The following is a 10,052-nucleotide window of genomic DNA, read 5'->3' on the forward strand; positions in this document are numbered from 1 at the left end:
ATTACAATGATTAAATTTGTTTTTATCCTTATATATGTTGATTAAACAATAGCTTGGGTAATAGCTTCTTTTTTAATCTAAGTTATTTTAATCATAAAACATCAAAAGCTACGTATTCTAACTGCATAATTGCATGTGCTGATTTTTAACGATGTAGGAAATGTATCTTTTTAATTAACCTCTGCAATAAAAAAAAAAAGTAAAACTATTCTCCCCATACTTCAAATAAAAAGGATAGAAAAGGGTAAAACAAATAGTTGGTGCCAAAAAATTGACTAACCAAATGCCGAAATGACTTTAAATAGGTGCTGTTTTGCCTGGATGCCGATTTGACTTTTTCTATAGGTGTCGAATTCGCATTTTACTTAATTTTGTACCCAAACTGACAAGACCAAGGCATGACACATTAATATGAGTCCCATCCATTGTCTTTGCATGAAAATACGGGCTTCACTTTTTCTCCGAACTTTTGATTTTTTTATCGTGTTGTATTACTATACAAATCATATATGCTTTTACGCTAGACTACTCCTCTCATGTGACAACTGTGTATGTGTAAACTATTGTATGTGTTGTGTTGTCCTGTTGTGTCTGCACGCAGTTGCATATACTACGCATGTCTTTAATTTATTATGTATATTGGTTCAACAGCTCGCTCATGCAGAGCTCATATTGTATTGTTATTTAACTTGCAGACTTAAAATAAAACTTAATCGATTTTGACAAGGTCATATCGAAATGTAAACTGAGAAAGAGTCATACAGATGTGCTAACAGAAACTACATGTATATAACAGCAAAAAAACAAAAATATCATTTATTGAATAACTATTAGATATGACTTGGAATATCGATTTTCCCCTGTTCAATTAAAAAACCCACATTAATTGATAAATCGAGCTAGTTTCGTTGAGTATATCAATAATTTCCAAATAATAGCGTTTTCAGGTTGTGAAAAAATTATACTATGATTTGTAATGAATATTCAGAGAAACTCATTATTGTGTGAATAGAAGGTTAGCTGAACGACAGAATTTTGAAATAAAATATGAAAAGTTAACTGTTATAAAATGCTTTGTGAATATATATTAAAAAGAAAAAAAGGGGTGTGCCAAAGTACATTATCACCTGCTATGAATTAAAATGGGAAAAAATCCTGTAGATTCCTTTATAAATTATACAAATTCTGTGTTACCTCCCCTTGAAACGATATGTTGAAACATTTTGAAATGAAGCAAAACATATTCTACCTTTGAAAAACTTTTAGGTACGTATTAATGTGTTCATTTAAACGAAAATTCTCTTAAGTAAATTGTGTACTGCATCGAAATTTGCTGGCTTGATTGACAATCTGGAACTATTGTATTCTGATGTGCCCTTATAGAACTGAAATGTTTGCCGCAAATTTGCAGCAGACTTGCTGCAAGTTTGCGGCAAACAAAAAGTTTGCAGGAACACAGAAAATAGTGTTTGTAGATGTTTGCCGCTAGCTGCAAACTTCCCGCAAACATTGCAGCTTTTTGCTGCAAGCTTACGGCAAGTTTGCAGAAACATCAATGTTTGCAGTAAAATTGCAAGAAAGTTAAGATAATAAAGAATGTTTGCCGCAAGATTGCAGAAAACTTTGACCATTCTATATGTTTGCCAGAACATTGCAAGAATTACACAATATTGACTGGGCATGCCTAGTTGGCACTTCCTGAAAAGCTAACAATTTTAAATTGTGGGCTAGGTCATGTTGATTGTGTTTGATAAATGTTACATATAAGAGATCAAAAAGGCATTTTGATTCAATAATATAGGATATTCAATATGTAGTTTTGTAAGTACAAATTATTCATAGAACTGTTTTAATAAAATAATTAATGTCACCATCATAACAACTATGTGTTTGAAATACTCTAGCTATTATAAGTTTGAATTTTGTAACTGATTGAATGTATACTGTTTAATAAAGTTAAGTTCAATTCTGTATTGGAATTATTACCTTAAAAAAGCTTTATGCTCAATACACATTAGAGAATTATCCTTTTTTATTTCTTAATACCGGTATATGATGTCATTTAAGAGTGACCCCCGCTCCCTTTTTCAAAAATGAAATGCATGTATGTATTTCCTTTAATCTCATAAGTGTGCAAGTATTCTTTCGATGACAGTGTTTTTACAGGCAGGAAGTTCTTTTTTTAAATTTTGATGTGTAATTTGAAAGAGATAAATTGAATGTGTCTACACACATTACATTGGTATATGTGTAGTTCCTGCAAGTTTGCCGCAAGTTTGCAGAAAACAATTGCAGCAAACAGTTGCGGCAAGTTTGCGGCAAATCTAATTTGCATAATAATGTTTGAAGCAAGCTTGCCGCAACCTTCATTTGCATGGTAAAATGGTTGCGGCAAATGTTTGCCACAAGGCTTATTTTTCGGTAAGGGTGTTAAAATCAAACCTAGCAGAAGACTCCAAATGACCTTAAATAGAGAATACGATGCTACATAATAATAAAGAAATACAATTAACGTGACAGGAGGCACGACAACTCTACTGTGTAACAGGAGAACATTAGGAACATTTAAAATCTTTCACTACTTGAATTATTAATCTTTCATGCAAATTTGTTCACTTTTCTAGTCCCTTCGTCATAATGTTCGAAGGGGGGTGGGTAATGGTTCACCTTATATTTGTCGTTTATATTGTTAGAATTGTTAGATCGTTCGCTAGTTTCTCACCATCAGTCTATGGAAAGTGCGAATCGAGAATATCGTTTCTTATGTGGAGTCGCGATATTTTCTATTATGAAATTGTAAATATGCAGACACTCTATGAGGAAAAAGATGTTTTTTGTAGTAAAAAAAATATTTCAATATCAAAATATGTAAATACGTTCAGATCGAAATTAATTCACACGACAAACAGAAGAGTTAATGTATTACCATTATCCAAAAGAGTGTGAGACCGATTATTATCAGCATTTCAAGATCGTTTCAAAGGAAAAAAGTCTAATGAACCAGTTAAACGAGCAACATAGTAAGATTTCTCTTTATGGAAATATAAACTGTTAACCTATCATTTAAATAAAAATTAGATTAAGTCTTGAAATATGCTCAATATCAAAGTAATAGCAAAAGTTTATATCCTTGTAAAAATTGTACTGCTACGTTTCTCTTTTGTAAATAAATAATTAAATGCTATTCATTTTATTGTAGATGCAATATCTTTTTAATGTAGTTGCTGTATGTTTTTATTGTAAATATACGTTTCATATTATATGAGGTAGCAGTTTTAGCCCATTGCTTACTGTCAAAATGAACATTTTGAGAAATCTTTCGAAATTCTGAACTGTTCTTCAAACACATAATTTTGTATAAGATGACAATTATATGGAAGATGTTTTTCACTTGTTCCGTTTATTGATAGTGTTTGATTTTGTCAGGTTTTTTTTAATTTGCCTTGGAGTTCGGTATTTTTATTATACTTTTTTATATGAGAAGAAAAAAATCAAGTTATGTTGAAAAGACCGCCCCAAATTTTCTTTCAAATTGTTGGCATCGACATAACATCTATCAAATTTCTATATGACCACGTCCAAAACATGCATTTCTGATATCCTTATTACATGTAAACTGTATAAATGGTGTTTAAATCCTAAACACTACTCTAAATACATGTACATTGTTTGCGCACTTTTGTTAACATGTTTAAATTCGTAGCATAAAATTGAGAATGGAAATGGGGAATGTGTCAAAGAGACAATAACCCGACCATAGAACAGACAACAGCAGAAGGTCACAAACAGGTCTTCAATGCAGCGCGAGAAATTCCCGCACCCGGATGCGTCCTTCAGCTGGCCCCCCAAACAAATATATATACTAGTTCAGTGATAATGAACGCCATACTAAACTCCAAATTGTACACAAGAAACTAAAATTTAAAATAATACAATACTGACAAAGGCTAGAGGCTCCTGACTTGGGACAGGCGCAAAAATGCGGCGGGGTTAAACATGTTTATGAGATCTCAACCCTCCCCCTATACCTTTAGCCAATGTAGAAAAGTAAACGCATAACAATACGCACATTAAAATTCAGTTCAAGAGAAGTCCGAGTCTGATGTCAGAAGATGTAACCAAAGAAAATAAACAAAATGACAATAATACATAAATAACAACAGACTACTAGCAGTTAACTGACATGCCAGCTCCAGACTTCAATGAAACTGATTGAAAGATTATGTCTTCATCATATGAATATCAGGCACAATCCTTCCCGTTAGGGGTTTAGTATCATACCATCATAACATATATGAGAAGAACATAACCCGTGTCATGCCAACAACTGGTTTTTAAATAAATGTGTTTAGTGCCGATGCAAAGACCCTATAAGTGAATCAATATTAACGCCAAAATATGCAATCTTTAATGACCTGACAACAGTATCGTAACTATATCCCTTCTTAATATGTCTATTTAAAGGTTTTGTTAGCTTTAGAGTTGAATACTGACATTTTTGTGCTTTATAAAGAATATTTCCATAAAAAATTGGATGTGAAATACCTGAATGTATAAGAAGTCTGCCTGTTGAGCTATATTTACGAATGATGTCCTTATACCGATGATAAAATTTAGTAAATGTTTTGACTAGTTTGTGATATCGAAAACCCTGGTGTAATAATTTTTCAGTAATACATAAATTTCTCTCGTTAAAATCTAAAACATTGTTACATACACGAGCGAATCGTACAAGTTTAGATTGAAGAAAGTGATAATGATCATGTTTAGCTTAGAAATTAGTGTTTAAGTCCTAATAACTTTTAATTTTAAAACATATTAAAAAGATATTTATATTCAAGACATGTGTACATTTAATGTATTTACCTAGAAATGTGTTTAGATAATATCATATTCTAAACACGAGTTTTTATGTATGTCAAATAGATGTTATGATCGGTGGAAAATAAAATTTACTTTAAGGTAGATGGGGGGGGGAGGGGTTTAAATTAAAATCCATGGAATTTTTTAATAATTTGTCAAAATATAGTTTATATCTTCCTTTTTTCATAAATATAATAAAAAGCATGGGTCACCGGGTTCTTTTTCACGCCACAGGTTGTGCAAAATTGTCAGATTTTGTAAAGATTATGCATGGAAACCCCAATTTTGTGTGATAATAATAGAAAAACTAAACCATAGAATTTTAAGATAAAATATGAGAAATTAGCTCTAATAATATGCTTTCAAATAAGAAAAATTTAAAAAAAATGGGCCTGGGGTCACCGGACTCGTTTTCTTGCTACATAATAAAATAGGTAAATTCTTAACACATTATATTGTAAAAGTAACTTTATCTGAGATATCTCCCCTTATGTGGTAAAGTTGGAAAAAAAATGAATCAAACAAAAATATTCTGGTCTGTTTTGTAAAATACAGCCGTAAAATAAGATAAAACACTCAATTTTCTATATCAGGATGAAAAGTCTTACATATGAATTATATACTACCTCGAAATTTGCACATTTTGTTAAAGATCTAGACCGATTGTTATCTGCTATTTCAAAATCCAAGATTAGACCGATTGTTATCTGCTATATCAAAATCCAGATAGAGGAAGACACCCCAGCTTCCTTGAGTAATGAAAAAGAAAAACGATTCCAGTTAACAACACCAAAACTATGTCCTTACTTTTCACGTTTTAACATATCGAAATAGTTCTTGGACTTTCATTTTTATCTGCATGCATAATTTGATAAAATTGCAATAACATTACATCAAATATAGATTTCCCAGATACAAGAGGGCGAAAAAAATGTTAGTATAGGAAAGATATTTTTGTCTCGCCTCTACGAAGTAATGGAGGCGTGCTGTTTCCGGTAGCGTCGGCGGCGTCAACATTTTTTGCTAATTTGTGATAAAGTTAGTTTCTATCTATACTAACATTTTTTCGCCTCAAAGAAGTTTCCGGTCGCGTCGGCGGCGTCAACATTTTTTTTCAAATTTGTGATTAGGTAAGTTTTTTAAAAGAGGGACCACTCACGATAAGTCAATGGATTTTGGTATGCATTGGCATTAGCATTGGCATATTTTTATTGATATCATGAGGTCTCACCCCCTGAACGATTGCTATTGACTGCGAAAGTTTTGCATCGCTTACAGTTAAAGTTTTTGATAAGGTCAGTTTAAGGAGAACCATTTACAATAGGTCAATGATATTTGGTATGCAGTTGTAACAGCATTATCATATCTCATTTCCAGGGAGATTATTTGGCCCTGCACCTTCAGTCATGTTTCATTGTCTTTGAATGTGTTGCATAATAAATGCATGATAAAGTATTTTCATTTCAAATCAACAATTGTATTTAACTATTAAAATTACATATAGACATGACAGATGATACATATATTTGTGTCAACACTTTATTACTCTAGACTGACACTAGCCAGATTTTTTTTCATCGGAAGTCGGGAGGTGGTAAGTACTGTGCAATATTGAGTTGAAAACCCAAAATTGATCGACGAGCAGGGGATATTGAACATCGTGTCTACTTCTTTATAAAAGCGTATAATTGGTTTATTATGTACGTACATCATCTATACGAAATTTCACTTATTTTGCCTGTACCATCGAATCTGTCATCAATAATTGTCGATGTTCTACTTTGTTTGGATGTATTGTGCCATATTATCGTATTTTTTTTTTCATATGAAAAAAGTATCGCATTTCTATTAGAAAAATATCGCATTGAAAAAGTTTTTCATAACAAAAGCATATCGCTATTCTATTCGAAAAACGTCGCACTCATATAAGAAAAAAATAGCATTTCTAACCTATTACAAGTGATTGTGGCGTCGAATGCAATGGAATACGTTCAATAACCATTCTACTGTTTTTGGTACATCATTGTCGAAGTATTTGGTAACCTCAAAATTATAGATCGTGCAAATAGGTTTTATTTCATGCAAATGCATATTTGCTCGTATAAATTCAACATACTTGGGATAAAATATTCAAAATGCATGACAAGTTGTAAATACGTTTGTCCTGTTAAATATGTCTATGTTTTAAAAAGAATAAACAAGTATTTTACGATGAATTTTATTTTATTCCTGCACATGTCAACATTCTTCTGGGATTTCCCCACAATGCATTTTATTTACAAAAGAAAATATCGCTACTCCACATAAGAAACGAATTTCTCGATTCGCACTTTCCATATACTGACCATAGGGATAAGATTATTACAGATCTGACAATTTAAAACATTGTGACGTCAGCCTATTCCTTTACGGTGTATTCTTTTTCTTTACATCCCAACTCCTTTGTTCTAACAGGGTGATCTGAGTCGGATCACCCCTACCAGATCACCCTACCCTAAGTTATTTGTTCTGCATGCTTTCTTTTGTTCTGTAACATTTTGGCGGGAATGTTGAACACACAATAAAACTTAGAAATATTTATTCGGAATAAAGATTAACTTTCAAAATTTATGTAGAAAAAATCCACTAAATTTCCAGTGTCTATGCGGGGAATCGAACTCAAGACCTTAAGCATGTGAAGCCACAATCCATACCCCTACACCAGGGAGACTCGATACACACTGACTGTTAATTTAACATGATCATGGTATCTAAACATTGTATCCGGGGCTCATAAAGGGTATATACTATATAGTAATATATAAAGTAGATTATAGTTATGTTATGGCATTCTGAACTAGATGTTATGAAGCGTAAATGTTTTTTTTCATATAGTCTAGAAGAGCAGGGATATAAAATAGTTATCCCACTCGGACTTGGTGTGTCAGTGTAAGATCATCCTGTGGACTCCGGCCATCGGGGTGATCTTACACTGACACTCCGAATCCTCGTGGGATAACTATTACAGAATCATAACCGTTGGTATAAACGACATGTATGGGGTCAGTGGCGGATCCAGAACTTTTCATAAGAGGGGGCCCGCTGACTGACCTAAGGGGGGCCCACTCTAGTCATGCTTCAGTGATTCCCTATATAATCAACCAAATTTTTCCCACAAAAGGGGGGATCCCGGCCCCCCCTGGATCTGCCTATGGGGGTACCTAATATTAGAGATCGGTCAATTTAAAACATATCCAAAATATCCGATACGTTGACGTATACGCATCTAGGGGAATATGCTAAAATAATTATCCCAATCGAAAATATTACTCGGTGTACTATTTTTGAAGAATAATGGGGATCAATGTCATATGTCGTACTACCCTTCAGTGGTATATCCCCTTTTTTCCTGAAACAACATAATCGCCAATCTAGGAAAAAAAAACTGTGTTTAATTGTTGTAGGTCCCCATGAAATAAAATCGGATCTTAAACTTCAAACATATTCGCCTAACAACTACGTACGATATAGAACAAATAAAGTTGATCTTTTACTCACAATAACTAGGTGCTAAAACTTAAGGTTGACTGAATCATGAAAGTCATGAAAATGAGGCCATGGCCAACTTCCCAATGCTAGACTGATACATTACTTCAGACTATAACCGTCCAGATACAACATAATGTGTCATTGAAGCATAACAATGAGGTCAATGTCAATCCTGATTCTAGACTGATACTTCAGACCATTAACCGCAGATGTACAACATAATATGGGAGTATGAGGGTCTTGATGGGGTTTAAAGAAAAGAGAATAATGGGCAAAAGGTGCAAAATAAAGGACAAGAAAAATAAAGAGTTGAGAAAAAGGCAAAACAATACAGAATAGAAAATAATGGGCAAAAAAGATAAAGAATAGAGAAAAATGGTCTCAGGAAATAAGGAAATAAAGAAAAGAAGGACCCCCATCCAGACCCTCTTGTATAGCTCTACTGCCTTTTGAAATATTGAGCTCTACATAATAAGTTAAAACGAAGGTGATAAATAGACAGCCTATACTTAAAGGTTGTTTAAAAACAGCTGGTTGTTTAACAGGACCGCAGGTGCTTCAGGAATGAACCCCCCTTTTTCTATATTTTTTTTTCTTCTTTTTTAAAAATATTTCTTAATATTTTGACAGGAGTTTTAAATAAAAAAAAAGGGCAGGATGAGCAACTTTGCAAAAAAAAAAGGCAGGATGACAATTTATGTAAAAAAAGTCCGGATAAACTAATAAAAAAAAAAGGCAAGACTGAATAGAGTGAAAAATAAAAAGGCAGGACAGAGATTACAACTAAAAAAGAATGTAGCTAGTACCCCTTTAAATATAGTTGACCTATTGAACATCTAGGAAACAAACTTAACCAGGAAAACTTAACATTGATCAATGAATCATGAAAATGAGGCCAAGGTCAGATGAACCCTGCCAGACAGACATGTACACCTTACAATCATTACATGCTTTAAACATAGTAGCCCTATTGCATATAGTATATAAGAAACAAACTTAACCAGGAAAACTTAAGATTGACCAATGAACCATGAAAATGAGGTCATGGTCAATTGATAATTGCCAGGCAGACATATACACCTTACAATCATTTCATACACCAAATATAGATGACCTAATGCTTACAGTATTAGAAAAACAGACCAAAACAAAAACTTAACATTGAGCAACGAACCTTAAAAATGAGATCAAGGTCAAATAAAACATGCCAGACTGACATGTACATTGTAAAATATTTTCATACACCAAATATAGTTGACCTATTGCATACAGTATTAGAAAAACAGACTAAAACACAAAAACTTAACTTTAACCACTGAACCATGAAAATGAGGTCAAGGTCAGATGACACCTGTCAGTTGGACATGTACACCTTACAATCATTCCATACACCAAATATAGTAGACCTAATGCTTATAGTATCTGAGATATGGACTTGACCACAAAAAATTAACCTTGTTCACTGATCCATGAAATGAGGTTGAGGTCAAGTGAAAACTGTCTGACGGGCACAAGGACCTTGCAAGGTACGCACATACCAAATATAGTTATCCTTTTACTCATAATAAGAGATAAATAAAGAATACTAAAAATCTTAACTTTTTTTTCAAGTAGTCACTGAACCATGAAAATGAGGTCAAGGACAATGGTCATATGACAGA

The sequence above is a fragment of the Mytilus californianus genome, unplaced genomic scaffold (assembly GCF_021869535.1).
Source record: "Mytilus californianus isolate M0D057914Y unplaced genomic scaffold, xbMytCali1.0.p SCAF_5, whole genome shotgun sequence".
In the NCBI taxonomy this organism is placed as follows: domain Eukaryota; kingdom Metazoa; phylum Mollusca; class Bivalvia; order Mytilida; family Mytilidae; genus Mytilus; species Mytilus californianus.